Below are 17,876 nucleotides of genomic sequence, written 5' to 3' on the forward strand. Positions count from 1 at the left end.
TTACTTCACTCTGTATGACAGACTCTAGGTCCATCCACCTCACCACAAATAACTCAATTTCATTTCTTTTTATGGCTGAGTAATATTCCATTGTATATATGTACTACATCTTCTTTATCCATTCATCTGTCGATGGACATTTAGGTTGCTTCCATGTCCTAGCTATTGTAAATAGAGCTGCAGTGAACATTGTGGTACATGTCTCTTTTTGAATTATGGTTTTCTCAGGGTATATGCCCAGTAGTGGGATTGCTGGGTCGTATGGTAGTTCTGTTTTTAGTTTTTTAAATATCCTTGTATCTTATTTTATACCTAGTAGTTAATACCTCTTAATCCCCTTCCACTATCATGTCCCTCCCCACTCCCCTTGACTCATTTTTGTTTTTAAGAATTAAAGGATCTAAAGCTTTAAAATGTCAATGTTTACGGAAGGCAATAAATAATGCCACTCATCTCTCTTACCACTTTACCCTGAATTAGTCTATGAGATCAGCTTCAACTGTCTAGCAGAGCCTTGGGGTTACACAACACAGGCAGGCAAAGGACAGGTTGGGCAGAAGAAATCTCTGGGGTCTGGAGAATGGGACTCTAAGAAAGAGACAAGGTGGGAGCCATGGGCACCAGGCAGGTGGCCAACAGGGGTCTGCAGGGAGAGCCCAGAGATGAAAACAAAAAGACAAACAGCACATAGAGACTAACCCTGGTCTCCAGATGCAACTACGACCATTTCCCAGAAAACTGAGAAACCAACCCTTCTCTCTGGCCACAGAATAAGGAAATGAAAAAAAGGGCCCTTTTCTCAAAGCAAACAAATAGAAATGATTTAGAAAGCACCTACAGGCTTGCCACCTGACACTGTGCAAAAATGTCCTTCCTTTACTTTTTATGTATGTATGTATGTATTTATGCACACAGGCATTGGTTTATTATATTCCTTTGACCTGTACTTATGACCATTTTGCTTTACTACAAAGCTACGACAGAGGCTACACACTTTTGGAACCCTACGCTAGCTTCTACTAATATTTTAATAGTTTTAGGGTTGAAATTACAGTTACCGTATTTAAAATCAAAACAGCATCACTCGGCCACATGGTAAGAGCTGTAGCTGTGGGGTGGGTCTTTGTTTTCCTATAAAATTCTTCCGCGATGTTGCATTAAGGGGTTGACTAGATGACTCTTCAGCTCCCTTCTAGCACCGACATTCTTCTCCTTGTGTCTGTGCAGAGTAAATGGACTGGCCTTGAGTGCACCCCGGGGACAGAACAGGCTGGCAGCATCTGGGTTTGCCTAGGCCCCCAGGGGAAGCATGGCTCTGCCAGGTGTCACAGCTGATTTAACTAAAAGAAAGATAAAAACCAGCCATGGGAACTGAAGCTTGACAGCATTCCCTGAGGGTCTGGTGAGTGAGAACCAGAGAAGTATGGAAGAGACTAGAGGAATCTCCTCTGGCCCAAGACTCCCAGGCAATGTTTGCTCTAACCACTGAGATCCATCCCCAGAAATGTCCCCAGCTGTGTGCAAAACCACAGCGCCTGCTGAGGAAGGTGAGAGCTGAAGCTGCTAGTCAACTCCTGGGATAGGATGATGCAGAAGCAAAGGGCCAACTGGGAGAAGGGGGTGTGGGGAAGAAAAAAGGATAAAGGCAAAGATACGTTTTCCGGTCTGCATGAGCTAATATCTCCACAGGGAGAGCTCAGATGGTGGCAGATTTTTTGTTTCCAAGACAAGAAGGGGATAAATGATCACCCTGTCTTATTTAAGACCACAGCTTGATGGCCAGAGATCTCTCTTCCAAATTTCTCATGCTGCTTTGTAAAGGACAAGGACAGTCAATACATTCAGCCTCCGTGTCCACATGGGAACAATGAAACACCGAGAAAGAATGTAATGAAGAAAGCAACTGCAGTAGGCTTTGGGAACAGACGTCAGAACGTCCACTTCCTAGCCTGCAAGACTCTCAGAATGCTTTATTTCCTTTCCTCCTAGTACCAGAGCACATTTCTATAGCAACTCCCAGAGAACTGGGTGCCTCATGGGGCCAGGTGGAGGATGGCTTAAAGATCCTCTTCTTTGGGGGCACAGAAGACCCTTAACGAGAACTAGATCCCTTGTTGGATCCTCCCCTTTCAATTTCAGGATATATGTGCTGAGATACTCTGGAATGATTTGGGGATTAAAGGGTGAACATTATGCAAGAAGAGAAATTAAAAATTAATGAAGAAATGAGGTCACTCAGTGAAGCCTCTTCAACAAACCAGGATGAGAACCTTCTGCTCACTTCTGACTTTTTGGCGAAGACACATAACTGCCACCTGTGAGGCGGTCCACAGGATGAGAGTATGGATTACTCACAAAGCTCTGAGTTTAGTTACCAAGTTCTATGCCACTATGACCTACTGTTATCCCTTTTGCAGAGGGAGAAACTGAGTCATGGTGAGATCACATGGTTATTAATGAGATAAAAATGAGCACTGGCCTCGCATGGATCCAAATCTACAGCTTGGCAGCTCTATTCACAACAGTCAAGACGTGGAAACAACCTAAATGTCCATCAACAGATGAATGGATGAAGAAGATGTGGTGTATATATACAACGGAATATTACTCAGCCATAAAAAAAAGAATGAAGTAATGCCATTTACCACAACATGGATGGACCAAGAGATTATCATACTAAGTGAAGTAAGTCAGAAAGAGAAAGACAAATACCATATGATATCACTTACATGTGGAATCTAAAATATGACACAAATGGGGGATTCTCTGGCAATCCAGTGGTTAGGACTCTGCACACTCACTGCCGAGGGCCCAGGTTCAAACCCTGGCCAGGGAACTAAGGTCCCACAGGCCACGCAGCATGGCCAAAAAATAATAATAATTTAAAAAATGACACAAATGAACTTATCTGTGAAACAGAAACAGACTCACAGACATAGAGAACAGACTTGTGGTTGCCAAGGGGTGGGGTGGAGAGATGGATTGGGAGTTTGGGGTTAGCACATGCTAACTATTATGCATAAAATGGATAAACAACAAGGTCCTACTGTACAGCACAGGGAACTATATTCAATATCCTGGGATCAACCATAATAGAAAAGAGTAAGAAAAAGAATGTATATATATGCATAACTGAATCACTTTACTGTACGGGAGAAATTAACACAACACTGTAAATCAGCTATATTTCAATAAATTTTTAAAAAAATCTACAGCTATGGTCACATACTACAACATGGATGAACCTTGAGGACACTATGCTAAGTGAAACAAGGCAGTCACAGAATGACAACGCATGATTCCACTCATTTAAGGCATCTAAAGCAGTCAATCTCACAGAAGCAAAAAGCATAACGGTAGTTGCCAGTGGCAGGGATATGTGGGGAATGGGGAGTTACTATTCAATGGGTCTAGAGTTTCAGTTTGTGCAAAATGACAAAGTCTTAGAAATCTGCTTACAACATGTGTATAGTTAATATTTGCACTATACACCTAATGGTTGAGGGTAAATTCCATGTTGTGTTTTTTAATCACAATTTAAAAGATCTATAGCTATGAGCAGCTTAACAGCTGCGTCTCATGCATCTTAGTGCTGCTGCAAAGAAGAGTTTGAAGACATATATACTATAAAGGGAAAATGTCTACAGCCATAGCTCTAGTAAGAGGAATGACAAACATGGGCAAAAGATATGAATAGACATTTCACCAAAGAGGCCATACAGATGGTAAACCTGCAGATGAAAAGATGACCAACACTGGCAGTCATTAGGGAAATAGAAATTTAAACTACAGTGACAAGACAGACCACATAATGGGAGAAAATATTTGCAAATCATATACCTAATAAGGGCCTAGTATCTAAAATATGTAAGGAACTGTTACAACTCAACAATAAAAAGACAACCCAATTGAAAACTGGGCAAAAGCTTGAACAGACATTTCTCCAAAGAAGCTACGCAAATGGCCAATAAACACATGAGAAGGTGCTCAAATCATAACTCGTCAGGGAAATGAAAAATCAAAACCACAATGAAAGACCACTTCACTTCCAGCAGGATGGCTAGAATCAACAAGACAGATAATAACAAGTGTTGACAAAGATGTAGGGAAACTGGAACCCTCATACACTGCTGGTGAGAAGGTAAAATGGCGCAGCTGCTTTGGAAATCAGTTTGGCAGTTCCTCAAAAGGCTAAACATAGAATTACCATATGACCCAGCAATTCAACTCTCAGGAAAATACCCAAAAGAAAACACACATACATACATACAAAAACTTGTACAAAAACGTTGTTAGAAATATTATTCATAACAGGCAAAAGTGGAAACAATCCAAATGTCCATCAACTGATGGATAAACAAAATGTGGTAATCATACGATAGAATATTATTCAGCCATACAAAGGAATAAGTGCTGACTCATATTACAACATGGATGAACCCGCGAAACATTATGCTTAGTGAAAGAAGCCAGTCACAAAGGGCCATATATTATAAGATTTCATTTCTATGGGCAAATCCATAGAGACAGAGGATAGTAGTTGCCAGGGGCTGGGAAGAAGGCTGAATTGGGAGTGACTGGTAATGGGAACCTGTCACTCTTTTTGGAGGGATGAAAATGCTTTGGAAATACAGATAATATGATAGTTGCACCTACATGAGAATATACTAAAAACCATTGAATTATATACTTTAAAAGGGTGAGTTTTATGGTGTGTGAATTACATCTAAAAAAAAATTTGAACACAATGAGAACGCACCTATCAGAATGGATAAAATTAAAAATAGTGATAATAGCAAACAGTAATGATGCAAAAACCTGGATCACTCATACATTGTTGGTGGGAATGTAAATGATTCAGCCACTTCAGAAAACAGTTTGCAAGTTTCCTTTAAAATGACAAATGAACTCATCAGATGACCCGGCATATGACACTCTTGGCCATTTACTGTAGAGAAATGAAAACTTTTTTTTTTTTTAAGTGGCATACCCTTTTTTTTTTAATTTATTTTTTATTTTTGGCTGCACTGGGTCTTCGTTGCTGCACACGGGCTTTCTCTAGTTGAGGCAAGCAGGGGTTACTCTTCCTTGCGGTGCTCGGGCTTCTCATTGCGGTGGCTTCCTTTGTTGCGGAGCACGGGCTCTAGGCGCATGGGCTTCAGTAGTTGTGGCACGCGGGCTCAGTAGTTGTAGCTCGCGGGCTCTAGAGCACAAGCTCAGTAGTTGTGGGGCATGGGCCTAGTGGCTCCGTGGCATGTGGGATCTTCCTGGACCAGGGCTCAAACCCGTGTCCCCTGAATTGGCAGGAGGATTCTTAACCACTGTGTCACCAGAGAAGTCACCTTTTTTTTAATTTATTTTTGGCTGCACTGAGTCTTCATTGCTGCGCACGGGCTTTTCACTGCGGTGGCTTCTCTTGTTGTGGAGCACGGGCTCTAGGTGTGCAGGCTTCAGTAGTTGTGGCGCACGGGCTTAGTTGCTCTGTGGCATGTGGGATCTGCCCGGACCGGGGCTCGAACACGTGCCCCCTGCACTGGCAGGCAGATTCTTAACTACTGCGCCACCAGGGAAGTCCAAGAAATGACAACTTCTGTCCACTCAAAAACCTATGCATGAATGTTCAGAGCAGTTTTCATTATAGCTGATAACTCAAAACCAACCAATGTCCTTCAGTGAGTGAACAGTTAACCAAATGATGGTCCACCATACCATGGAGTATTACTCAGCAATAAAAAGAAAAACAACTTTGGATGAACCTCAGGGAAGTTATGCTGAGAGAAAGAAAATAATCTCAGCAAGTTCCTTAAACTGTATGGTTCTACTGATATAACACTTGAAATAAAATTCTGGAGATAGAGAACAGATGAGTGGCCACCAGGGTTTGGGAATGGACAATGGAGAAGTTGTAGCTATAAGGAGTACCACGAGGGAGCCCGAGGTGATGGGACGGTTCTGTATCTTGACTGTGCTGATAGCAACAGGAAGCTACACACACACAAACAAGTGCATTATGTTTAACTGGTGACTCAGCTCTGTGCATTTTACCAGTGTCATTACCCGGTTTTGCTATTGCACTAGTTATACAACATGTTCAACTGGGAAGAATGGGTGAGGGGTACCAAAGACTTCTCTCCATTTCTTTGCAACAGCCAGTGAATCTATATTTATTCCAAAATAAGAAGTGTGTGGGGTTTTTAAAGTAACTACATGGGGTATTAGTCAATGCTTAAAAGTAATGACTGTGTTTCAATAAAGGTCAGAATTGAAGGCAGGAGTCAAGAAGAAATGACAGCCTGCACAGTACGGCCACAAACCATCACCTCTACAACATGTCAGAGGAATCCTCCTTTTAGTGTGAACTGCATACACCTGATAACAAGTCAGGAACTTCCGGTGCAGACCCACTAACTTGTGTGTTCTCACTTGTCCTCTAATCCCCCGCGTGCAGCTCTGCTATCCTAACCTACCCTCATCCTCATCTCCGGGCTTCCATTCATGCTCTTTCCTGTCTGAATTCATCTTCTCTCCACTTATCCAAATCCTTCCCACTGGGTCATAAGGCCCTGCAGCAGTATCCATCTTTCCACATGGGTTAATTGTATCTCTCTAACTAGATGCTTGAGTTCAGACACCAGGTCATCTTCCTCTACCTTATCCTCCATAATACACCATACAATGCTGAGAACGTAAGGAGTATCAAAGATCTCTGTTGATGGAATAAAGGCCTGCCTGCCTCAAGATCTTTTATTATCACTCTTGCAAGCTAGGTGATGGAGAACGGGTACACACAGGGGCATGAAAGCCAAGACAACGTTTCACACGTAATTGCAACTGTGTACTTTTAAAATCATCATCTCAGTTGCTTTTTTTGTTTTTTTTTTACGGTACGCGGGCCTCTCACTGTTGTGGCCTCTCCTGTTGCAGAGCACAGGCTCCGGGACGCACGGGCTCAGTGGCCATGGCTCACGGACCCAGCCGCTCTGCGGCATGTGGGATCCTCCCAGACCGGGGCACGAACCCGCGTCCCCTGCATCGGCAGGCGGACTCTCAACCACTGCGCCACCGGGGAAGCCCCTCAGTTGCTTTTTATTACAGGGCTATGACTGATGCATAGGAGGTATAATCTGATCCATTTTACGGATGAGGAAACTTAGTTCAGAGTGGCTAAGTGATATACAAAATCACAACCGGTACTGAGTCAGAGTTAGAAACCAAGACTCATCCTAAAACCTTAACGAGATGCAAATTGCCACTTTAAACTTTGTTTTTAAAAATTACTGCTCTCTTCCCTTTTGCGGCCATTGCTGAAGCACCAGCGGCCAAAATGAAGTGCAATCCCTTTGTGACTCTGACCCAAGCGAGAACAGGAAAAGGCATTTCAATGCGCCTTCCCACATTCGCAGGAAGATTATGTCTTCCCGTTTCTAAAGAGCTGAGACAGAGGTACAATGTCCGATCCATGCCCGTCCGAAAGGACGATGAAGTTCATGTTGTACAAGGGCACTACAGAGGGCAGCAAATTGGCAAAGTAGTCAGGTTTACAGGAAGAAATATGTCATCTACGTTGAACGAGTGCAGTGGGAGAATGCTAACAGCTCGACTGCGCATGTGGGCATTCACCCCAGCCAGGTGGTTATCACCAGACTAAAACTGGAGGAAGACCGCAAAAAGATCCTCGAACGTAAAGCCAAGTCTCACCAAGTAGGAAAGGAAAAGGGCAAATATAAGGAAGAAACAATTGAGAAGATGCAGGAATAAAGTAATCTTGAATACAACTTTCATTAAAAACTGTTAAAAATGAAAAAAAGGGCAAATTATTAGTAAATTAAGATGCAAATATTCCCAAAATGAAGTGTAACTTTTGCAACCCAAAATATGGTACTTAGCCAACACCTTGGGGTGGCTGAGGCCCTATATGAAGAGGAAAAAGGAAAAGCCTTAAAAAGTGGGGATAGAAGAGCAGACTGTGATCAGGGAACAATTGGAGGAACACAGGAAAAGCCCCACTTCCAAACATATCCTGAATCCAGCCATACCTCTCCAGCACCACCGCTGTCCCCTAGACCCTGCCTCCATCACTCAGAGCACATCACTCCACTCAACAGCTCCCCGAAGCACAAAGATCTAAACTTGACCTTGCTTAGAAAGCTCTAAATAGTCCGGGTCCTGCTCACCTCTCTAGACTCATCTCATTCCATTCGTCCCCACCAACAATGCTCCCTTCACACCTTTCCATCCCTCAAGCATGCCTAGCGGGGTCTTGCACAGCGGCACTGGCTTCTTCTCCTGCCTGGAATGCTTTGCCACCTGACCTTTGTACAGCTTGCCCTGTCATTCAGACTTCAGTGTAGGTGTCACCCCCTCAGCCTAAAGTAGTTGCTAATTCCTCTTTGTCACTTACCACCCTCTTAATTCTTTGCCAAACATCATTAACTGACATGTTTCTTATTGACTGATGTATTGATCGATGTATTGATTGTCTCTCCCTCATCCCACTACAGTGTAAGCTCTAGGAGGGCAGGGAACTCTTTTCTCTTTTTTTTCTTTTGTATTCCCAGTGCCTGACATATAGCAGGTATTCAATAAATATGTGTACAGTGAAGGTCTGAAGGAATGAATGAATGAAAGACCACCACCCTACCTCCTTCACAGTTCTGGTTCTACCTGGCCAATGAATGACCTATTAATGGCAATCTAAAAGTTACTAACATTCAACTAGAGGATAGGTAAATAGCATGACCCTTGATATCACAAAAGGTACTTTGAAAACAGTAAACCGCTGAACCCTTAATCCACGTATAACATAGTTGGCCCTGTGCATCCTCAGACTCAACTAACCATGGACCGTGTAGTACTGTATTTACTACTGAAGAATATCTGCATATAAATGGACCCGTGCAGTTCAAACCTGTGTCATTCAAGGGTCAACTGTATTACAGATCATCTTACAAGGTCCAGATCAAGCCCCCTCTCTTCTCTGAAATCTTCCTGGGATACTCAAGCCCCATTGATCTACCCTTTCTCTGACTTCCTAAAGCTTTTACTGCCTACACGACTCATGTGATACTTTACAACCCTCTTCTTCTTTTTCTTTTTTTTTTTTTTGCGGTACGTGGGCCTCTCACTGCTGTGGCCTCACCCATTGCGGAGCACAAGCTCCGGACGCGCAGGCTCAGCGGCCATGGCTCACGGGCCCAGCTGCTCCGCGGCATGTGGGATCTTCCCGGACCGGGGCACGAACCCGCGTCCCCTGCATCGGCAGGCGGACTCTCAACCACTGCGCCACCAGGGAAGCCCTACAACCCTCTTCTGTATTTTGGTACCCATGCCTACCATGTGAGGGAACCATGCTAGGTCCTGGGAATACAACAACCAGTAAAAAGGAGTTTATACCCCGGTTGGGGGACATGAATAGTGAACCAGTATTTTCATAAACCATTGTATTTGTGATAAGTGTCACACACACACACAAAAAAAAGTGTGCACTAACGGCATAATCAAAGGACAAAACCAGACCAGCTGCATAAAGGAAGGATAGCAAGTAGGAAGTGCGTCAGGGAAGTAACAGTCTATGAGAAGAAAATCTCTCAGCTTTGGGAGGCAGGAGACCAGGGAGCAGGCAGGATGGAGAACATAAATAGCATGAACTTGAAGCCGGGAGACCCTGATCCCACTTCCGGCTCCATCACTGTCCACCCACATTCCTCAGTTTGTCTGAGTTTCAATTGACTCCACTGTGATAAGAACAGAATCACGTTCAGTGTTTACAGAACCCTCAGAGAAATAAAATATAACCCCTTCGTTTTCCAGAGATGAAATTATTTAATTTCAATGAACAAGATACCTATTGAGCATATATTAATTACGTGTTAAGCATAAACATCCATCAAAGTAAATGGATTTGCCCAAGATTAACATTAGTCAGTGGGCACAGACCATATTAGAATCCACATCTGCTGAATCCCAGGCCCTGAATTCTTCTCATAGGTATCCATCACCCTCCACAATCTGGTCTATGCAACTCCCACTACTCTCACTGCCAGAAGCCCATTCCAAGCTGAAATGCTGAAACCATTCCAAGCTCCATGTTGACTCCAGGCCTTCTGAAATTCTGGGCCCCTTTGCGAGGTCACACATCCCCCCTTCCCAGCTCAGAATGTGAAGTGTCCCCCATCCACACTCAGTTCAGGTAACACCTCCTAGTTTGCCATTCACCTAGCTGGTCTAGAGCAGTGGTTCTCCAAGTCTGCAGATTCCTGGGGGATCCAGAGATCCTTCAGGGGAGCCCATGAAATCAAAACTATTTTCAGAACAATACTAAGATGTCTTGTTCACTGTGCTGACATTTGCACTGTTGGTGCAAAAGCAAAGGTGAGTAAAACTGCTGGCACCTAGTGCAAATCAAGGCAGCAGACCAAATGACACGAAGAGGCATTATATTTTTCAGTGCCTTGTGTGGGCAGAAAAGAAAAAGGCAGTTTAAGAATGTCCTTGATGATGGGACTTCCCTGGCGGTCCAGTGGTTAAGACTTCACCTTTCAATGCAGGGGAAGATTTGATCCCTGGTCGCAGAGCCAAGATCCCACATGCCTCAGGGCCAAAAAACCAAAACATAAAACAGGGCTTCCCTTGTGGCGCGGTGGTTGAGAGTCCGCCTGCCGATGCAGGGGACGTGGGTTCATGTCCCGGTCTGGGAGGATCCCACATGCCGCGGAGCGGCTGGGCCTTTGAGCCGTGGCTGCTGGGCCTGTGTGTCCGGAGCCTGTGCTCCACAGTGGGAGAGGCCACGGCAGTGAGAAGCCCGCATACCACAAAAAAAAAAAAAAAAAAACCCATAAAACAGAAGCAATATTGTAACAAATTCAATAAAGACTTTAAAAATGGTCCACATCAGAAAGTCTTTAAAAAAAAAAAAAAAAAGAACGTCCTTGATGAAGCAGTAAAAACCATTAATTAAATCCTGGTCCTTGAGTACACACGTTTTTAATATTCTGAAGAAATTCAGAAGCACAGAAAGCACTTCTGCTGCTTATCAAAGTACAGTGGTTGTCTCAAGGAAGAGTACTTAGGTGACTGAGTTCTGAGTTGAACTAGTGGCTTTCTTTGTGAAAGACTATTTTTACTTGAAAGGATGAATGACAGAAAAACTATGGATTTGAGTATTTGATAGACATTTTCTTGAAAATGAATAAATAAGCCTCTCACTTCAAGGAAAACTAGCAGTATTTGCTGCCACTGATAAAATTTGAGCTTTCACGCAAAAATTAGAATTTCAGAAAACTTGCCACTGCATGCTTGACATTTTTCCATTGCTTCAAGACTTTCCTGATGAGATCAATGGTGATAATGATGAAAAGGGGTTTTTAATATTGTATAATTAAAAGTCTCAATGTTTTCAACATCTGTATAACTCCGAACGAGTATTTTTCACATGGTCAATTCATCATGTTACAAAAATCATGCATGGATTAAAAAAATCCATTCAAAGCACAAGAAAGACTATTGGATTTTCATGTAGGAATACAAAAAGTTCATTGATAAGGTTTCTGATTCTGCACTGTAACTAACTTTTAAGAAACTATCACTTTTTGAGTTTTGATGAGGTATCAAAGAAGACTAAATACAGAAAAAGTACTTAACTTACACTTAACAAGTCACAAATACTTGTTAAACTGACGTTATACTCCTCCATCCCTAAGGGATATCTTTGTTCTTGAACAAATAGTGTGGTAACCTAGACTGCCTAAGCAAAGTTCCAGGGACATTTTAAATCAAATACTTCTAGGGCTTTATGAAAGATTTGGATGAACTGAATTATGATTTTCTTGACCCATTTGGGCTCGAATTTCACTTTAAAAACTACAGATCCAGAGAGTGGCATGGACATATATACACTACCAAACGTAAAATAGATAGCTAGTGGGAAGCAGCCGCATAGCACAGGGAGTTCAGCTCGGTGCTTTGTGACCACCTAGAGGGGTGGGATAGGGAGGGTGGGAGGGAGGGAGATGCAAGAGGGAAGAGATATGGGAACATATGTATATGTATAACTGATTCACTTTGTTATAAAGCAGAAACTAATACACCATTGTAAAGCAATTATACTCCAATAAAGATGTTTAAAAAAAAAAAAGGACAATCCTCTTTCCCATTCCTATTTGCTTTTGATCATCAAGAAATAAATACTGTTCTTTCCCCCGCTGCAGTATGTCCTATGCAAGATTGACCAGATGTTCTTGATGGGCCCAGTCAAACAGGAACATCAGCTTCCAGTAGCAGTCAAGATGAAGGAAACTGCATGTAGCCTATGAGTCCTACTGATGTCAAAATCTCTGCACATAATACACAAAGCAACTACCTGAAGACTCTGAAAACTAAACAACTAGAGGCTATGGGACCTGAATCAAAGAGGGCAGAATCATTGAACTATGCAGCAAAAACTCTAGGAGAAATCTCCTATTTCTATCTAGAACATCAAGTAAAGGAGCCCCAGTGTACTACACAGTAAGGGGGAAGTCCCTGGTTTTCTTCTCTTTTTCTTTTCCTTCCTCACCTGGCCTTGCACTACACCAACCCCAGTCTCAGATCTGCATTGCCGCGGTGGCACAAGAAAAACAGACACCCTAAAGAGTCCTATCTATTAAAGAAATTGAATGAGTAGTTTAAAACCATCCAACAAAAGAAGACTCTAGGCACAGATTATTTACTGATAAACTTTACGAAACTGTTATGGACTGAATTGTGTCCCTCCAAAATTCATATGTTGAAGCCCTAACCCCAGTACCTCAGAATGTGACTGTATTTGGAGACAGGGCCTTTAAAGCAGTCATTAAGTTAAAATGAGCCTGTTAGGGTGGGCCGTAATCCAACCTGACTGGTGTCCTTATAAGAAGGGGAGATTAGGACAAATGGAGAGCCACTAAGGATGCTGACACACAGAGCGGGGACCCTGTGAATAGGCAGCAAGAGGGAGGCCATGTGCAAGCCACAGACACCTCAGAGGAACCCAACCCTGCCAGCACACGGATCTTGGAATGCTGGCCTCCAGAACTGAGAGAGAATAAATTTCCGTTGTTTAAGCTACCCATTATGTGGTATATTGTTTTCCACAGAAAGCTAATATACAAACATTTAATGGAAAAAAATACCAATTCTACACAATCTCATCCAAAAAACAGAAGAGGAAAGAATACTTCCCAACTCATTTTGTGAGGCCAATAGTATCCTGATGCCCCCTTTTTTATTATAAGAAAACTACAGGCCAATATTCCTCATGAACATACATGTATCAAATCCTCAACAAAATATTAGCAGATTAAATCCATCAATATATAAAAAATGGGATTTATCATGAGAATATAAGGGTGGCTCAAAAGTTAAAGACAAAGAGAGTTTTGAAAGCAGCAAGAGAAAAGCAACTAGTTACATAGAAGGGAACCCCATACCCACTCCAATGAGACTATCAGAGGATTTTTCATCATAAATCTTGCCAGGCAAAAGGAGTAGAATGATATATATATTTAAAATATTGAAAGAAAAAGAATTGCCAACCAAGAACACTATTCTGTCAAAATTGTCCTTCAAAAACAAAGGGGAAAAAAAGGGGTGGGGGGGAAACAAAGGGAATGTAATTGATATAACCACTGTGGAGAACAGTATGGAGGTTCCCTAAAAAAAGAACTACCATACGACCCAGCAATCCCACTATTGGGCATATACCCTGAGAAAACCATAATTCAAAAGGTCACATGTACCCCAATGTTCATTGCAGCACTATTTACAATAGCCAGGACATAGAAACAACCTAAATGTCCATCGACAGATGAATGGATAAAGAAGATGTGGTACATATACACAATGGAATATTACTCAGCCATAAAAAGGAATGAAATTGGGTCATTTGTAGAGATGTGCATGGACTTAGAGACTGTCATACAGAGTGAAGTAAGCCAGAAAGAGAAAAACAAATATTGTACATTAACACATATATGTGGAATCTAGAAAAGTGGTAGAGATGAACCTATTTGCAGGGCAAGAACAGAGACACAGACGTACAGAACGGACATGTGGAGACAGTGGGAGAAGGGGAGGGTGAGACGAACTGAAAGATTAGGATTGACATATATACACTATCATGCATAAAACAGATAGCTAGTGGGAACAAGCTATAAAGCACAGGAAGCTCAGCTCGGCACTCTATGACAAGCTAACTGGGTGGGATGGGGGGAGTGGGAGGGAGGTCCGAGAGGGAGGGGATATAGGTATACTTATAGCTGATTCACTTCCTTGTACAGCAGAAAATAACACAACATTGTAAAGCAATTATACTCCAATAAAAAAACAAAGGAGAGATAAAGACTTCCTCAGACAAAGGCTAAGAAACTTTACCACCTGCTTTATAAGACATGCTAAAGGTAGTTCAAGTTGAAATGAAAGACACTAATTAGAAATATGAGAGCATAAGAAAGTGTGAAACTAGTTGATAAAGGTAAATATAGAGACAAAAACAATATTTTATTACTATATACTATAAAAGACAAAAGTATTAGAAACAACTAAAACTGAATGTTAACAAATATATATAGGTCAAAGTAAACTGTGACATCAAGAATATATAATGTGGTGGGGAGGAGAGGGAAAAGACAAGATTTCTTGTATGCAAGTGAAGTAAAGTAGTTGTCAGCTTAAAACAGAATGTCATAACTATTCGATATACGATATATTACTTAAGCCCTTAGTAACCACAAAGAAAATATGTATAGAAGTTATACAAAAGAAAAAAGAAAGACATTTCCACTAAGATCAGGAAAAAGACAAGGTTGCCCACTCTCACTACTATTATTCAACATAGTTTTGGAAGTTTTAGCCACAGCAATCGGAGAAGAAAAAGAAATAAAAGGAATCCAAATCAGAAAAGAAGAAGTAAAACTGTCACTGTTTGCAGATGACATGATACTATACATAGAGAATCCTAAAGATGCTACCAGAAAACTACTGAAGCTAATCAATGAATCTCGTAAAGTAGCAGGATACAAAATTAATGCACAGAAATCCTTTGCATTCCTATACACTAATGATGAAAGATCTGAAAGAAAAATTAAGGAAAGACTCCCATTTATCACTGCAACAAAAGGAATAAAATACCCAGGAATAAACCTACCTAAGGAGACAAAAGACCTGTATGCAGAAAACTATAAGACACTGAGGAAAGAAATTAAAGATGATACAAACAGATGGAGAGATATACCATGTTCTTGAACTGGAAGAATCAACAGTGTGAAAATGACTATACTACCAAAAGCAATCTACAGATTCAATGCAATCTCTATCAAACTACCAATGGCATTTTTTACAGAACTAGAACAAAGAGACTGCACAATGTGTATGGAAACACAAAAGACCCCGAATAGCCAAAGCAATCTTCAGAAAGAAAAACAGAGCTGGAGGAATCAGGCTCCCTGACTTCAGACTAGACTACAAAGCTACAGTAATCAAGACAGTATGGTACTGGCACAAAAACAGAAATATAGATCAATGGAACAGGATAGAAAGCTCAGAGATAAACCCACACACATATGGTCACCTTATCTTTGATAAAAGAGTCACGAATATAATGGAGAAAAGACAGCCTCTTCAATAAGTGGTGCTGGGAAAACTGGACAGCTACATGTAAAAGAATGAAATTAGAACACTCCCTAACACCATACACAAAAGTAAACTCAAAATGGATTAAAGACCTAAATGTAAGGCCAGACACTCTAAAACTCTTAGAGGAAAACATAGGCAGAACACTCTATGACATAAATCACAGGAAGACCCTTTTTTTTTTTTTTTTTTGCATTACGCGGGCCTCTCACTATTGTGGCCTCTCCCGTTGCGGAGCACAGGCTCCAGACGCGCAGGCTCAGCGGCCATGGCTCATGGGCCCAGCCGCTCTGCAGCATGTGGGATCTTCCCGGACTGGGGCACGAACCCATGTCCCCTGCAACGGCAGGCGGACTCTCAACCACTGCGCCACCAGGGAAGCCCGCAAGACCCTTTTTGACTCACCTCTTAGAGAAATGGAAATAAAAAGAAAAATAAACAAATGGGACCTAATGAAACTTAAAAGCTTTTGCACAGCAAAGTAAACCATAAGTAAGACGAAAAGACAACCCTCAGAATGGGAGAAAATATTTGGAAATGAAGCAACTGACAAAGGATTAATCTCCAAAATTTACAAGCAGCTCATGCAGCTCAATATCAAAAAAACAAACAAACAATCCAAAAATGGGCAGAAGGCCTAAACAGACATTTCTCCAAAGAAGATATACAGATTGCCAACAAACACATGAAAGGATGCTCAACATCACTAATCATTAGAGAAATGCAAACCAAAACTACAATGAGGTATCACCTCACACGGGTCAGAATGGCCATCATCAAAAAATCTACAAACAGTAAATGCTGGAGAGAGTGTGGAGAAAAGGGAACCTTCTTGCACTGTTGGTGGGAATGTAGACTGATACAGCCACTATGGAGAACAGTATGGAGGTTCCTCAAAAAACTAAAAATGGAACTACCATACAACCCAGCAATCCCACTACTGGGCATATACCCTGAGAAAACTGTAATTCAAAAAGAGTCATGTACTACAATGTTCACAGCAGCTCTATTTACAGTAGCCAAGACATGGAAGCAACCTAAGTGTCCATCAACAGATGAATGGATAAAGAAGATGTGGCACATATATACAATGGAGTATTACTCAGCCATGAAAGGAAATGAAATTGAGTTATTTGTAGTGAGGTGGATGGACCTAGAGACTGTCATACAGAGTGAAGCAAGTCAGAAAGAGAAAAACAAATAACCTATGCTAACACATATATATGGAATCTAAAAAAAAAAAAAAAGGGTTCTGAAGAACCTAGGGGCAGGACAGGAATAAAGACGCAGACATAGAGAATGGACCTGAGGATACAGGGCAAGGAAGGGTAAACTGGGATGCAGTGAGAGAGTGGCATTCACATATATACACTACCAAATGTAAAACAGATAGCTAGTGGGAAGCAGCCGCATAGCACCGGGAGATCAGCTCGGTGCTTTGTGTCCACCTAGAGGGGTGGGATAGGGAGGGTAGGAGGGAGACGCAAGAGGGAGGAGATATGGGAATGTATGTATATGTGTAGCTGATTCACTTTGTTATACAGCAGAAACTAACACACCATTGTAAAGCAATTATACTCCAATAAAGATGTTAAAAAAAAGACAAAGGAATCAAAACCTATCCATACAAAATAAAACACAGCACAAAACACTGAAGACAGCAAGAGAGAAAAACATGGGAAAAGGAACTATAAGACAAACAAAAAACAGTGAACAAAATGCCAATAGTAAATCCTTATCAATAATCACTTTAAATGTAAATGGACTAAACTCCCCACTAAGAAGACATGGGATAGCCAAATACATACAAAAATTAAGATATAATTGTATTGGGACTTCCTTGGTGGCGCAGTGGTTGAGAATCCGCCTGCCAATGCAGGGGATACGGGTTCAAGCCCTGTTCCAGGAAGATCCCAATGCTGCAGACAACTAAGCCCGTGTGCCACAACTACTGAGCCTGTGCTCTAGCTCTCGCAAGCCACAACTACAGAGCCCTCACACCACAACTACTGAAGCCCATGCACCTAAATCCCATGCTCCGCAACAAGAGAAGCCATCGCAATGAGAAGCCCATGCACCTCAACGAAGAGTAACCCCCACTCGCCGCAATGAGAGAAAGCCTGCATGCAGCAATGAAGACCCAACACAGCCAAAAATAAAAAAATAAATTTATTTTTAAGAAAAGAAACAAATGTATTGTATCTAGAAGAAACTCACTTTAGATTCAAAGG

At 41.8% G+C, this 17,876-nt stretch overlaps 1 protein-coding gene and 1 pseudogene across 1 annotated transcript in view; one reads left to right on the forward strand and one right to left on the reverse strand.

Annotated features, from left to right (window-relative positions):
• Window positions 1-17,876, reverse strand: part of LOC137204151 (coiled-coil domain-containing protein 3) — a 103,068-nt gene that overhangs the window by 69,533 nt on the left and 15,659 nt on the right. The window lies entirely within an intron of this gene.
• On the forward strand, window positions 7,325-7,791 carry LOC137204631 (large ribosomal subunit protein uL24 pseudogene; annotated as a pseudogene).

This window comes from Pseudorca crassidens, chromosome 1 (assembly GCF_039906515.1).
Source record: "Pseudorca crassidens isolate mPseCra1 chromosome 1, mPseCra1.hap1, whole genome shotgun sequence".
NCBI classification, from domain to species: domain Eukaryota; kingdom Metazoa; phylum Chordata; class Mammalia; order Artiodactyla; family Delphinidae; genus Pseudorca; species Pseudorca crassidens.